The following is a 15,124-nucleotide window of genomic DNA, read 5'->3' on the forward strand; positions in this document are numbered from 1 at the left end:
TGTTACGTGACCGTTTGGTTTGCGGTATTAACAATGCAGCCACCCAGAGAAAGTTGTTAGCGGAGCCAACATTGACTTTTCAACAGGCCATTCAAATAGTATTGTCCCGAGAGAGCGCAGAACGAGGAGTACAGGAGCTACAGGGAATGAAAGTGCATGCCTTGGGGCGCAACTCCTTCCGTCCGAAAACGTCCCCCTGCACTCCTGCGGTACCTTGGGCGAGGCAACGTCCAGACCGACACCAGTGGCCGTCGGACATTCCTCCCCAAAGGGAGCCTTCTCCAGAGCCAATGGATGAGGAGCCATGTCCGTGTCAGACTTGTAGGCGCCGACCCCGTCGCGGACGGCGGTCCTGGGGGCGCCAGAGGCGCCGTCATTCCGACCGAAACTGGGACCAGCCCAGGGGCCATAACTGGGACCAGCCCAGAGGCCGTACCTTCCATGTGGATGAACCAGAGGACGTGGAGACGGAGGATGACTGCCTGCAGCTGCATTGTGTGGCAGCTCCCCGTGTGGCCCCCATTAAGGTGACAGTACGGGTCAATGGCCACCCGCTTGAGATGGAGTTGGATACTGGCGCAGCGGTCTCCGTGATCGCCCAGAGGACATTCGACCGCATCAAGCAGGGTATACAGACCCTGACATTAACCGACTCACAGGCCAGGTTAGCCACCTACACGGGGGAACCACTGGACATTGCAGGAACTACAATGACCCCTGTTGTCCATGGACGCCAGGAGGGGCGTTTCCCACTTATCGTGGTGCCATGGGCCCAGCCTGTTGGGTCGGGACTGGTTGCGCCATTTGCGGTTGCAATGGCAGCACATTCTCCAAACAGTTTCTGAAGGGTTGACTGAGGTGCTAGGACGATACCCAGATGTATTCCAGCCTGGTTTGGGGAAAATAAAAGGGGCCGTAGCCCGTATCCAAGTTGAACCAGGAGCCACACCGCGCTATTTCCGGGCGCGCCCAGTGCCTTACGCCTTGCTCGAGAAGGTAGAAGGGGAGCTCACTCGTTTGGAGAGTTTGGGTATTATCAGGCCCGTCCGTTTTGCTGACTGGGCAGCACCAATTGTACCTGTAATGAAGCCAGATGCCACAGTTCGCTTGTGTGGCGACTATAAACTTACAGTGAATACGGTTTCCCGACTCGACCGATATCCAATGCCTCGCATAGAGGATCTCTACGCGAAACTTGCAGGTGGACTCTCGTTCACAAAATTAGATATGAGTCACGCCTACCTGCAGTTGGAGCTGGACCCTGCCTCCCGACCATATGTAACGATTAATACACACCGGGGCCTGTATGAATATACACGGTTGCCCCTTGGAGTATCCTCTGCCTGCGCAATTTTTCAACGTGTTATGGAGGGCATTTTGAGAGGTTTACCACGTGTGGCTGTCTACCTAGATGACGTTTTGATTACAGGGACGTCGGAGCAGGAACATTTGGAAAATCTGGAGGCTGTCCTTAGACGCCTTTCGGAGGCTGGAATCCGTTTACGTCGCACAAAGTGCGTATTTCAGGCAAAGGAAGTAGTCTACCTAGGTTATCGGGTGGACCGCGAAGGTCTGCACCCCATCGCAGAGAAGGTGCGTGCAATTCAACATGCCCCCGCCCCAACTGACACTTCGCATCTTCGTTCTTTTCTCGGTCTCGTAAACTATTACGGAAAGTTCCTCCCCAATCTGGCAACTACGCTGGTCCCTTTGCACCTTCTGCTAAAGAAAAATCACACCTGGGTTTAGGGTCAGCCGCAAGAAACCACTTTCCGGTGGGTAAAGCAACAATTGTCGTCGTCTGGGTTACTAACCCACTATGATCCTGGAAAGCCATTGCTCGTCACATGTGATGCATCCCCGTATGGTATTGGGGCCGTCCTGTCCCACAAGATAGAGAACAGGGCCGAGCGACCGATAGCTTTCGCCTCCCGCACATTGACTGCAGCGGAGAAAAGGTACCCGCAGATCGAGAAGGAGGGCCTGGCAGTGGTTTCTGCGGTGAAACGCTTCCACCAGTACGTGTACGGCCGCCATTTCACTATCGTGACTGGTCATAAGCCCCTGCTGGGACTTTTCAGAGAGGATAAGCCAATACCGCCCATTGCTTCCGCACGGATCCAGCGCTGGGCTTTGTTGCTTGCTGCATACAAGTATTCTCTGGAGCACAAACCAGGTACACAGATAGCAAATGCCGACGCACTGAGCCGGTTGCCTTTATCGACCGGCCCCATGTCGACCCCCACGACCGGTGAGGTGGTTAGAATCATAGAATCATAGAAGTTTACAGCATGGAAACAGGCCCTTCGGCCGCCCAGTTTTTACCATTAAGCTAGTCCCAGTTGCCCGCACTTGGCCCATAACCCTCTGTACCCATCTTACCCATGTAACTATCTAAATGCTTTTTAAAAGACACAATTGTACCCGCCTCTACTACTATCTCTGGCAGCCCATTCCAGACACTCACTACCCTCTGAGTGAAGAAATTGCCCCTCTGGGCCCTTCTGAATCTCTCCCCTCTCACCTTAAACCTATGCCCTCTAGTTTTAGACTCCCCTACCTTTGGGAAAAGATGTTGACTATCTACCTTATCTATGCCCCTCATTATTTTATAGACCTCTATAAGATCACCCCTAAGCCTCCTACGCTCCAGGGAAAAAAGTCCCAGTCTATCCAGCCTCTCCTTATAACTCAAACCATCAAGTCCCGGCAACATCCTAGTAAATCTTTTCTGCACTCTTTCTAGTTTAATAATATCCTTTCTATAATAGGGTGACCAGAACTGCACACAGTATTCCAAGTGTGGCCGTACCAATGTCTTGTACAACTTCAACAAGACGTCCCAACTCCTATATTCAATGTTCTGACCAATGAAACCAAGCATGCCGAATGCCTTCTTCACCACCCTGTCCACCTGCGACTCCACCTTCAAGGAGCTATGAACCTGTACTCCTAGATCTCTTTGTTCTATAACTCTCCCCAACGCCATACCATTAACTGAGTAGGTCCTGGCCTGATTCGATCTGCCAAAATGCATCACCTCACATTTATCTAAATTAAACTCCATCTGCCATTCGTCGGCCCACTGGCCTAATTGATCAAGATCCCGTTGCAATCCTAGATAACCTTCTTCACTATCCACTGTGCCACCAATCTTGGTGTCATCTGCAAACTTACTAACCATGCCTCCTAAATTCTCATCCAAATCATTAATATAAATCACAAATAACAGTGGACCTAGCACCGATCCCTGAGGCACACCACTGGTCACAGGCCTCCAGTTTGAAAAACAACCCTCTACAACCACCCTCTGCCTTCTGTCGTCCAGCCAATTTTGAATCCAATTGGCAACCTCACCCTGGATCCCGTGAGCTTTAACCTTCTGCAACAACCTACCATGCGGTACCTTGTCAAAGGCTTTGCTAAAGTCCATGTAGACAACGTCTACTGCACTGCCCTCATCTACCTTCTTGGTCACTCCCTCAAAAAACTCAATCAAATTTGTGAGACATGATTTTCCACGCACAAAGCCATGCTGACTGCCCCGAAACAGTCCTTGCCTCTCTAAATGCTTGTAGATCCTGTCTCTCAGAATACCTTCTAGCAACTTACCTACTACAGACGTTAGGCTCACCGGTCTGTAGTTCCCAGGCTTTTCCCTGCTGCCCTTCTTAAACAAGGGCACAACATTCGCCACTCTCCAATCTTCAGGCACCTCACCTGTGGCTGCCGATGATTCAAATATCTCGGTTAGGGGACCCGCAATTTCCTCCCTAGCCTCCCACAACATCCTGGGATACATTTCATCAGGTCCCGGGGATTTATCTACCTTGATGCGCTTTAAGACTTCCAGCACCTCCTCCTCTGTAATATGCACACTTCTCAAGACATCGCTATTTATTTCCCTTAGTTTCCTAACATCCATGCCTTTCTCCACCGTGAATACCGATGAGAAATATTCATTCAGGATCTCACCCAACTCTTGTGGCTCTGCACATAGATGTCCTTGTTGATCCTTAAGAGGCCCGACTCTGTCCCGAGTTACTCTTTTCCCCTTTATGTATCTGTAGAATCTCTTTGGATTCTCCCTTGCATTATTTGCCAAAGCAATTTCATGTCCCCTTTTTGCCCTCCTGATTTCCCTCTTAACTCTATTTCGACAATCTCTATACTCTTCAAGGGATCTACTTGATCCCAGTTGCTTATGTACGTCATATGCCTCCTTCTTCTTTTTGACCAGAGTCTCAATATCTCGAGTCATCCAGGGTTCCCTACTTCTACCAGCCTTGCCCTTCACTCTAAAGGGAATGTGCTTACCCTGCACCCTGGTTAACACATTTTTAAAAGCCTCCCATTTACCAGCCGTCCCTTTGCCTGCCAATAGTCTCCCCCAATCTACCTCTGCAAGTTCCTGTCTGATACCATCAAAATTGGCCTTGCCCCAATTAAGAATTTTAACTCTTGGGCCAGACCTATCATTCTCCATAGCTATCTTAAAACTAATGGAATTATGGTCACTTGTCCCAAAGTGATCCCTCACTAACACTTCTGTCACTTGCCCTTCCTTATTTCCCAAGACGAGGTCAAGTTTTGCCCCCTCTCTAGTCGGTCCATCCACATACTGAATGAGAAATTCCTCCTGAATACACTCAACAAATTTCCCTCCATCCAAGCCCTTAATGCTATGGCTGTCCCAGTCAATGTTGGGAAAGTTAAAGTCCCCTACTACTACCACCCTATTATTCTTGCAGCTATCTGTAATCTCCTTACATATTTGCTCCTCAATTTCCCGCTGACTATTTGGGGGCCTGTAGTACAGTCCTACCAAGGTGATCTCTCCCTTCTTATTTTTCAGTTCCACCCATATAGACTCAGTGGGCGAACCCTCGGATATATCCCCTCTAAGTACTGCCGTGATGTTCTCCCTAATCAAAAACGCCACTCCCCCTCCTCTCTTACCTCCTGTTCTATCCTTTCTATAGCATCTGTACCCCGGAACATTGAGCTGCCAGTCCTGCCCCTCCCTTAGCCATGTTTCAGTCATAGCTATAATATCCCAGTCCCATGTGCCCGTCCATGCCCTGAGTTCTTCCGCTTTGCCCGTCAGGCCCCTTGCATTGAAATAAATGCAGTTTAATGTAGACCTTCCTTGCTCTCTGCCCTGCTTTCCCTGGTCATGCTTTACACACTCTCCCTTCCTGCCTTTTGTTTCTGTCCCCACTGACTTCCTACATCGGTTCCCATCCCCCTGGCACATTAGTTTAAACCCTCCCCAACTGCACTAGCAAACACCCCCCTGAGAACATTGGTTCCGGTCCCACCCAGATGCAGACCGTCCGATTTGTACAGGTCCCACCTCCCCCAGAATCGGTCCCAATGTCCCAGGAATTTGAAACCCTCCCTCTTGCACCATCTCTCAAGCCACGTATTCATCCTAGCTATCCTGTCATTCCTACTCTGACTATCATGTGGCACTGGTAGCAATCCTGAGATTACTACCTTTGAGGTCCTACTTTTTAGTTTAACTCCTAACTCCCTAAATTCAGCTTGTAGGACCTCATCCCGTTTTTTACCTATATCGTTGGTGCATATATGCACCACGACAGCTGGCTGTTCACCCTCCCCCTCCAGAATGCCCTGCAGCCGCTCCGAGACATCCTTGACCCTTGCACCAGGGAGGCAACATACCAACCTGGATTCTCGTTTGCGTCCGCAGAAACGCCTGTCTATTCCCCTTACAATTGAATCCCCTATCACTATAGCTCTGCCACTCTTTTTCCCGCCCTCTGTGCAGCAGAGCCAGCCACGGTGCCATGAACCTGGCTGCTGCCACCTTCCTCTGGTGAGCCATCTCCCCCAACAGTTTCCAAAACGGTAAATCTGTTTTGGAGGGAGATGACCGCAGGGGATCCCTGCACTGCCTTCCTACTCTTCCTCTGTCTGTTGGTCACCCTTTCCCTATCTGCCTCAGTAATTTTAATCTGTGGTGTGACCAACTCACTGAATGTGCTATCCACAACTTCCTCAGCATCGCGGATGCTCCAAAGTGAGTCCATCCGCAGCTCCAGAGCCGTCAAGCGGTCTAACAGGAGCTGCAGTTGGACACACTTCTTGCAGATGAAGGAGTCAGGGACACCAGAAGGGTCCCTGACTTGCCACATCTCACAAGAGGAGCATGACACGGGTCTGAGCTCTCCTGCCATGACTTAAACCTGAAGTTAAATTTGAACTACACTACACAGCTAAGAGAAAGTCAAAGAGAGAGAAATCACTTACCAGTTACAAGCCAATCACTTACCTGCTGGCTGTGATGTAATTGCTCCAGAGACTCCCTCACAGGTCTGCTTCTCTGCACCTCCTTCTGGTAAGTACCAAATTCCCTTAAATAGTTAATTAATTTACTTAATTAATTTGATTATTTTTTTTTGTCACTCCCCTCTTACCCGAACTCAGCCTTACCCAAACTCAGATACACTCTGTTTGCCTCCAGCACTCTGTTTCTAAAGGCAATTCAGCCACATCCTTTGTATCCTTCCTGATTTACAGTCAGCCAATAGGCCTGCTCCCAAAACTGATCTCTCTCCCGAACAGCTGACCTGCAAGGTAAGGAAGTGGTTAATCAGTACTTACCTCACCCACGGCGCGACCTTTTAAACTGTCCCCTCTGCCTCGCAGCTCCCGCGCTTTTTGAAACTCCCGCGCTGTTTCCAAGGTCCCGGCTCCCTCTCTCTCCCGAACAGCTGACCTGCAAGGTAAGGAAGTGGTTAAGCAGTACTTACCTCACCCACGGCGCGACCTTTTAAACTGTCCCCTCTGCCTCGCAGCTCCCGCGCTTTTTGAAACTCCTGCGCTGTTTCCAAGGTCCCGGCTCCCTCTCTCTCCCGAACAGCTGACCTGCAAGGTAAGGAAGTGGTTAAGCAGTACTTACCTCACCCACGGCGCGACCTTTTAAACTGTCCCCTCTGCCTCGCAGCTCCCGCGCTTTTTGAAACTCCCGCGCTGTTTCCAAGGTCCCGGCTCCCTCTCTCTCCCGAATAGCTGACCTGCAAGGTAAGGAAGTGGTTAAGCAGTACTTACCTCACCCACGGCGCGACCTTTTAAACTGTCCCCTCTGCCTCGCAGCTCCCGCGCTTTTTGAAACTCCCGCGCTGTTTCCAAGGTCCCGGCTCCCTCTCTCTCCCGAACAGCTGACCTGCAAGGTAAGGAAGTGGTTAAGCAGTACTTGCAACCCTAAACTTTATGGACACCTTGCTTGTCACGGCATCACAGATCCGTGAGTGGACCCAGACTGAGCCAGTCCTGTCAAAGGTTCGGCACATAGTCCTGTATGGTGGGCAGCATAGACAGCTCCCAGGCGAGTTGCGGGCATTTTCCTCCAAGCTGTCAGAATTCAGCGTGGAGGACGGCATCCTCTTGTGGGGGACGCGTGTGATTGTCCCGGAAAAAGGCCAGTAGCTGATACTAACAGACTTGTACAATGGGTATCCAGGCTTGACCAAAATGAAAATGTTGGCCTGGAGTTATGTCTGGTGGCCAGGCCTCGACACTGACATTGAAAAGGTGGCCCAAAACTGCTCCATTTGCCAGGAGCATCAGAAGCTTCCGCCAGCCGCACCCCTACATCACTGGGAATGGCCAGGGCGGCCTTGGGCACGCTTGCATTCAGATTTCGCAGGCCCTTTTCAAGGATCCATGTTCCTTCTACTAATTGACGCCCAGTCCAAATGGCTAGAGGTGCATAAGATGCAGGGGACAACGTCCTGTGCAACAATTGAAAAGATGCGTTTATCGTTTAGTACGCATGGCCTCCCCGAGGTGCTGGTCACGGATAATGGCACTCCATTCACGAGTGAGGAGTTTGCGAGGTTCACGAAGATGAATGGCATCCGCCATATCCGCACTGCCCCTTACCACCCGGCTTCAAATGGGTTGGCAGAGCGCGCAATGCAGACATTCAAAAGAGGCTGAACGAAGCAGTCTTCCGGATCAATGGACACGAGACTGGCTCGCTTTTTGTTTACGTACAGGACCACCCCCCATGCAGTGACTGGGGTAGCTCCCGCAGAACTCCTAATGGGCGGGAGACTTCGCACCCGCCTTAGTATGGTTTTCCCGGACATTGGCGCAAAGGTACGCCGCACACAAGAACGGCAGGGACAGGGATTTTCTCGGCATCGGCCGATTCGGCAGTTTGCGCCCGGTGACCCAGTGTTCGTTCGGTGGTGGTGCCCAATGGGTTCCTCGTGTAATCTTTTGCCAAACGGGCCCTATATCTTACCAAGTGCAATCCCAGGGTCGTCTCCAGCACAAACACGTAGACCACGTTCGGTCCAGAAGACTATCCCCTCAAAAGATTCGCCGCCCCCGGAGCTCATTTCTACAGCCGCAGAGACCAGAGACAAGGGAAGGTAGTCCTCACAATCTTCCACTGGTGCTTCACTCAAAGCCTGCGCAGGTCGTTACGGGACCAAATGGAGATAGAGACGCTGACATGACGGAGGCAGCAGACTCTGACTCCGAGATGGAGACACAGGATGCATCAGAGGGGGGATCCTCGGGTCCACGGGCCATGGATGTACAACCGTTGCGCCGTTCATCACAGAAGCGCCGGTCTCCATCTCGTTACACGCCGCCTGATCCAGCGCCGCGTGCAAATGGTGTCCGGCCTGCGGCCAAACGAGTCCGACGCCCACCTTCGCCAGGGTCTTCGGTGGATTCCTTGGACTTTGGGGGGGGAGGGATGTTATAACCTGCCTACTTACCATTGGCTGGGGACTAATGACTATCCCACAATCCGGTGGGAGTATGAGCTTCCCCAATGAGGGGGGCGGAGAAACCACTAGTAAACTCCTAGTATAAATAAAGCTGGCCAGTTCAGGAACCAGCAGGAAGGAGTATGTAGCAAGGGAAGTTACTGCTACTGTTATGTATATATGTTATAGTAAATAAATGTTATTACTTTGTATCCATAAAACTCGTGCTGGATTCTTCGTGGCCCTTACAAAAGTATCCTTATCTTTTGCTGCTGATATGACCTTACTGGCACCTCTTACCTGGCGACCAGTACTGAACGGCGCCCGGCTGACATCTCCTCAGCGAGGCCAGTGATACCGGGCTTTAGCGCGGCTAAGTGGGTTCTTAAACTCACTTAGCCATGCAAAACTGGGTCTTTTTCAATGTGGGCAGAACCAGATCGTGACATCTCGCGAGATCTGGCTGGATCTTGTGAGGAGTAATGGCCATTGGGAATCCCGGGGGAGGACTCTCCTGGGATCTACTGGCCAGGCTCTGCTCCGATTCCAGTGGGACACAGCTGATATATCGCGCCCATCATTTTAAAATCTATTAACGTTCCTTGTTTTTGAATAGAATCATAGAATTTACAGTGCAGAAGGAGGCCATTTGGCCCATCGAGTCTGCACCGGCTCTTGGAAAGAGCACCCTACCCAAGGTCAACACCTCTACCCTATCCCCATAACCCAGTAACCCCACCCAACACTAAGGGCAATTTTGGACACTAAGGGCAATTTATCATGGCCAATCCACCTAACCTGCACATCTTTGGACTGTGGGAGGAAACCGGAGCACCCGGAGGAAACCCACGCACACACGGGGAGGATGTGCAGACGCCGCACAGACAGTGACCCAAGCCGGAATCGAACCTGGGACCCTGGAGCTGTGAAGCAATTGTGCTATCCACAATGCTACCGTGCTGCCCCTGCAGTTGAGAGAACTAGCCCAGCCCATGCAGATATTTCTCATAATAAAAGCTATTAGACTGCATCAAAATATTTGTTATCAATATCCAGTTTAAAATCATGAGTTTTGAATTTCCATAACTTATCTTTCATGTTACTTGACTGGAGTTCCTGCTGATCTCTCACCCATGTTACACCTAGAGACCAGGAGAACCCCCATGGAAATTCAGGACCATTATGCTGAAATTGCAAACTATTTGGCGATGCCCATGCTATATTTATTTCTGGAAATAGCTGCTTCTACCTGTTTTGATGCAATGGTTGCTCATTCCCTCAGATTCTCTGTGAGCCACGGCGTGTGACCAAGGTTTCCATCCTGATGAGATAGCTATCAATTTCCAAGGCCCTAAATGAGTAGGCGGGTAAATTAACGTGTAGGCTGCATTTTAGGACCACTGTGTGCTGTCAAAACCTGGCCAAGCGGTCAGATGGAGACAATTTCCTGATTGGTCCCTTGTGCTATGTCGGACAAACCACTTTGAAATGGACAGGATGTGTGATAGAACAAAGAACAATACAGCACAGGAACAGGCCCTTCGGCCCTCCAAGCCTGCGCTGATCCCGTGTCCTATCTAGACCAATCGCCTGTATCCTTCTATACCCTGCCTGTTCATGTGCCTAGCCAGATAAGTCTTAAAGGTCGCTAATGTATCTGCCTCAACCACCTCACTTGGCAGTGCATTCCAGGCCACCACCACCCTCTGTGTAGAAAACTCTCCCCACACATCTCCACTGAACTTTTCCCCCCTCACCTTGTATTTGTCATTTCTGTCCTGGGGAAAAACCTCCAACTGCTCACCCTATCAATGCCCCTAATAATTTTATAAACTTCTATCAGGTCGCCCCTCAGCCTCGGTCTCTCGAGGGAGAACAATCCCAGTTTATTCAATCTCTCCTCATAGCTAATCCCCTCCATACCAGGCAACATCCTGGTAAGCCTTTTCTGTACTCTCTCCAAAGCCTCCACGTCCTTCTGGTAGTGTGGTGGCCAGAATTGGACACAGTGTTCCAAATGTGTCCTAACAAACGTTCTATATAATTGTAACGTAATTTTTGAGCTTTTACCCCGTCCTATGAAGGCAAGCATGCCATATGCTTTCTACAGTGCGAGTAGATTGACGAAGGGGCAAGCAAGCGAGCTACTTTTGGTTTTGTTTACGCACCAGTGAGCTGATACAGTTGCTAAGTCGGACATAGTGTCATTCATGCCCCATTGCTTGTGTGTCATAGCAGTTTGCTATTAAGTTAAGAATGCTGATGGTAGTTGCCAACATTGCAGCAGAAATAACGTAACAGATAACAGGTTATCCTGGACATAAATAGCCATGAGATAAGGACAATGAATTTCCATAAAGATCAACTGAATTTTTTATGGTTTGTGTGCTTTTTCTGTGCTTTGTTGTTCCTGACTGGTGAACTGGAGCAGACATAAGAGCATTAAACAGAAATTAGACACATTCCTCCCCGCTATATATGGCTGTGATCAAAATTAACAAGTGGTGTAAACTGTTACATGCTGCCCCTAAAATATATCACTTCCTCCTGTAGGCCCATCTCATCCCTCTTCCTCACCACCACATCTCTCAACCCCTGCACTGTTCCTAAATCATTAGCCATTGTTTTCAGTTCCACCCCCTCCCCCCCACCCCAGCCCCAACATCCTGCAACAAATTTCTCCCCAGCCACCAACTCCATCTGTCGCGCTGGCAAGTGTCTCAGGCTAAATCAGTCGGTTCGTAAGCTTCAGTTCATGTTTGACTCTACCATGCCCACACCATCAGGCAGGCCGCCCATTTTCATCTACTAGCCCGACATTACCCTGTCTCAGTCCTCTCCCAACTATACCTCTCTCCCTACTACACCTCTCTCTCCCTCCTACACCCCCTCTCTCCCTGCTACACCTCTCTCCCAACTACACCTCTCTCCCTCCTACACCTCTCTCCCTCCTACACCTCTCTCCCTCCTACATCTCTCTCCCTCCTACACCCCTCTCTCCCTACTACCCCTCTTTCCCTCCTACACCACCTCTCTCCCTACTACACCTCTCTCCCTCCTACACCTATCTCTCTCCTACACTCTCTCCCTCCTACACCTCTCTCCCTCCTACATCTCTCTCCCTCCTACATCTCTCTCCCTCCCACACCACCTCTCTCCCTACTACCCCTCATTCCCTCCTACACCTCTCTCCCTCCTACATCTCTCTCCCTCCTACACCCCCTCCCTCCCTACTACACCTCTCTCCCTACTACACCTCTCTCCCTCCGACACCTCTCTCCCAACTACACCTCTCTCCCAACTACACCTCTCCCCCTACTACACCTCTCCCCCTACTACACCTCTCCCCCTCCTACACCCCCTCTCTCCCTACGACACCTCTCTCCCTCCTACACCCCCTCTCTCCCTACTACACCTCTCTCCCTCCGACACCTCTCTCCCTGCTACACCTCTCTCCCTGCTACACCTCTCTCCCTGCTACACCTCTCTCCCTCCGACACCTCTCTCCCTCCGATACCGCTCTCCCTACTACCACTCTCTCCCTCCGACACCTCTCTCCCTGCCACACCTCTCTCCCTCCTACACCCCCTCTCTCCCTACTACACCTCTCTCCCTCCGACACCTCTCTCCCAACTACACCTCTCTCCCTCCGACACCTCTCTCCCTCCAACACCTCTCTCCCTCCGACACCGCTCTCCCTCCTACACCCCCTCTCTCCCTACTACACCTCTCTCCCTACTACACCTATCTCTCTCCTACACTCTCTCCCTCCTACACCTCTCTCCCTCCTACACCCCCTCTCTCCCTACTACACCTCTCTCCCTGCTACACCTGTCTCCCTCCTACACCCCCTCTCTCCCTACTACACCTCTCTCCCTACTACACCTCTCTCCCTCCGACACCTCCGACACCTCTCTCCCTCCGACACCTCTCTCCCTCCGACACCTCTCTCCCTCCGACACCTCTCTCCTTGCTACACCTCTCTCCCTGCTACACCTCTCTCCCTGCTACACCTCTCTCCCTCCGACACCTCTCTCCCTCCGACACCTCTCTCCCTCCGACACCGCTCTCCCTCCGACACCTCTCTCCCTGCTACACCTCTCTCCCTGCTACACCTCTCTCCCTGCTACGCCTCTCTCCCTGCTACACCTCTCTCCCTCCTACACCCCCTCTCTCCCTCCTACGCCCCCTCTCTCCCTACTATACCACTCTCCCTAGTTTTCTTTCTTTAAGATGCACTTTAAAACCATTTTGACCAAGCTTTTGGTCATCTGCCTTGACATTTCCTTATTCATAGAATTCATAGAATTTACAGTGCAGAAGGAGGCCATTCGGCCCATCAGGTCTGCACCGGCTCTTGGAAAGAGCACCCTACCCAAGGTCAACACCGCCACCCTATCCCCATAACCCAGTAACCCCACCCAACACTAAGGGCAATTTTGGACACTAAGGGTAATTTATCATGGCCAATCCACCTAACCTGCACATCTTTAGACTGTGGGAGGAAACTGGAGCACCCGGAGGAAACCCACGCACACACGGGGAGCATGTGCAGACCCCGCACAGACAGTGACCCAAGCTGGAATCGAACCTGGGACCCTGGAGCTGTGAAGCAATTGTGCTATCCACAAGGCTACCGTGCTGCCCCTACACCTCTCTTATGTAGCTCAGTGTCATATTATAACACTTTTGTGCAATGCTTTGGGATGTTAATTACACTGAAGACACTGTATAAATCTAAGCTGTTGTTACTGTAATGCTACGGCTGGTGGGATTCTCTGTTCCCGCCGGCACAGTCTTGCCCGCGGGTTTCCCGGTGGCGTGGGGGGTGGCTTCAATGGGAAATCCCATTGGCAAGTGGCAGGAAGAGAGAATCCTGCCTCCAGCAAACGGTGTCCGCCGAGAAACACCCGGCTGGGGGTCCGGAGAATCCGGCTTGTGGAGCATTGATATTGCTATTTGTAAATATGATTAAATCTCAATAGCTTTTCCTTGCAATGTACCTTAATATTTTGCCACATTCCTTTCAACCTCTTGTCCTCCTGTGATGCAGCTCCCCCCACCAAGAGGCCTGGCTGGAATTTGTTCCTGGCCCTCTGCCCATCCTGTTCTTTAGCCAACTCTAAGTAGGTAGAGGAAGTAGGTTCAGGTGACTGGCCCCAGATTCTATCTCCATTCGTGTGGAGAAAGCAAGCTCTCCCACTATTTTCTAGCTGCCACATCTCTTCTCAAACTCCCATTTCTTTTCTTTCTCATTCTATACTCTCCTCCTTTTTGTTCCACTCCCCAGCTCCCCGTAGAAAGGGGATTCTCCCATTCGACGGCAGAGTGTCCACGCCGTCGGAAACGCCATTGTGTTTCACGGCGGCATGAACGGGCCGCTGGGAGTACCGATGCTGGCCCCTCCAGGGGGCCAGCACGGCGCTGGAGCGGTTCACGTCACTCCAGCCTCCCATCCCGGCGCGAACTGTGCACCGCGGGATCCGTTCATGCGCAGTGGTGCTGCCGTCAACAATGACATGCACAGTGGCGCCGGCGCCAAAATGCACATGCGCGGTGGCCTCCCTCAACGCGCCGGCCCCGATGCAACATGGCGCGGGAGTTCAGGGGCCGGCGCGTATGAAAATAGGCTCAGGGTGTGAGAGGCCAACCCGCCGATCGGTGGGCCCCGATTGCGGGCCAGGCCCCATCAGAGGCACCCCCCCCCCCCCCCCACCAGGATCAGAGCCCCCTCCTCCCCCCCCCACAGGCCCACCCCCCCCGACCCTGCATGCAGAGTTCCCGTCGGCTGCGACCAGGTGTGGATGGCGCCAACGGGATTCTGCCTTTATAGAGCGGCCGTTCGGCCCATCCGGGTGGAGAATCGGCGGCCCCCGACTCTGCGGAGAATTGCTTGCCGGGGTCGGGGCGGCGTGGCCTGGTTGCGGGGATTCTCCAGCCCAGCCCGGGCTGGGAGAATCCCGATTTTGCACTCTATTTTGGGCCAAGGCACAAGAACAGGAGTTCCGAGTATACAGCCACGTTTAAATCTCAGGAGATATGTTTTCCCAGTCAGCACTTGCCACTCCTGCCTATCAATCTGGCAAGGATAGTGTACATAATGGTCAGATGGAAGATGTTAGCACACCTGACTGATATCTCTAACACGATTACATTTTTTATCATGTTTATTTTACACAATAAATCATTTATTTTTTAAAAGGTAATAGCGGTGGCTTTCTTTAAAATTGGATTTTAGGTTCTTTTCAAATTGAGAAAGTGCATTTGATATGAGAAACCTAAAAACACTTGAACAGGAATTAAAGGCAAATTATTGCGAATGCTGGAGTCTGCAACAAAAGAGTCATACATTCCCTCCCCCACAGGTGCTT

The 15,124-nt window shown here is 51.4% G+C and overlaps 1 protein-coding gene across 5 annotated transcripts in view; it reads left to right on the top strand.

The window, feature by feature from the left end:
- ca9 (carbonic anhydrase IX) overlaps positions 1 to 15,124 on the top strand; it is a 259,496-nt gene that overhangs the window by 133,397 nt on the left and 110,975 nt on the right. The window lies entirely within an intron of this gene.

Source organism: Scyliorhinus torazame, chromosome 3, assembly GCF_047496885.1.
Source record: "Scyliorhinus torazame isolate Kashiwa2021f chromosome 3, sScyTor2.1, whole genome shotgun sequence".
NCBI lineage: Eukaryota > Metazoa > Chordata > Chondrichthyes > Carcharhiniformes > Scyliorhinidae > Scyliorhinus > Scyliorhinus torazame.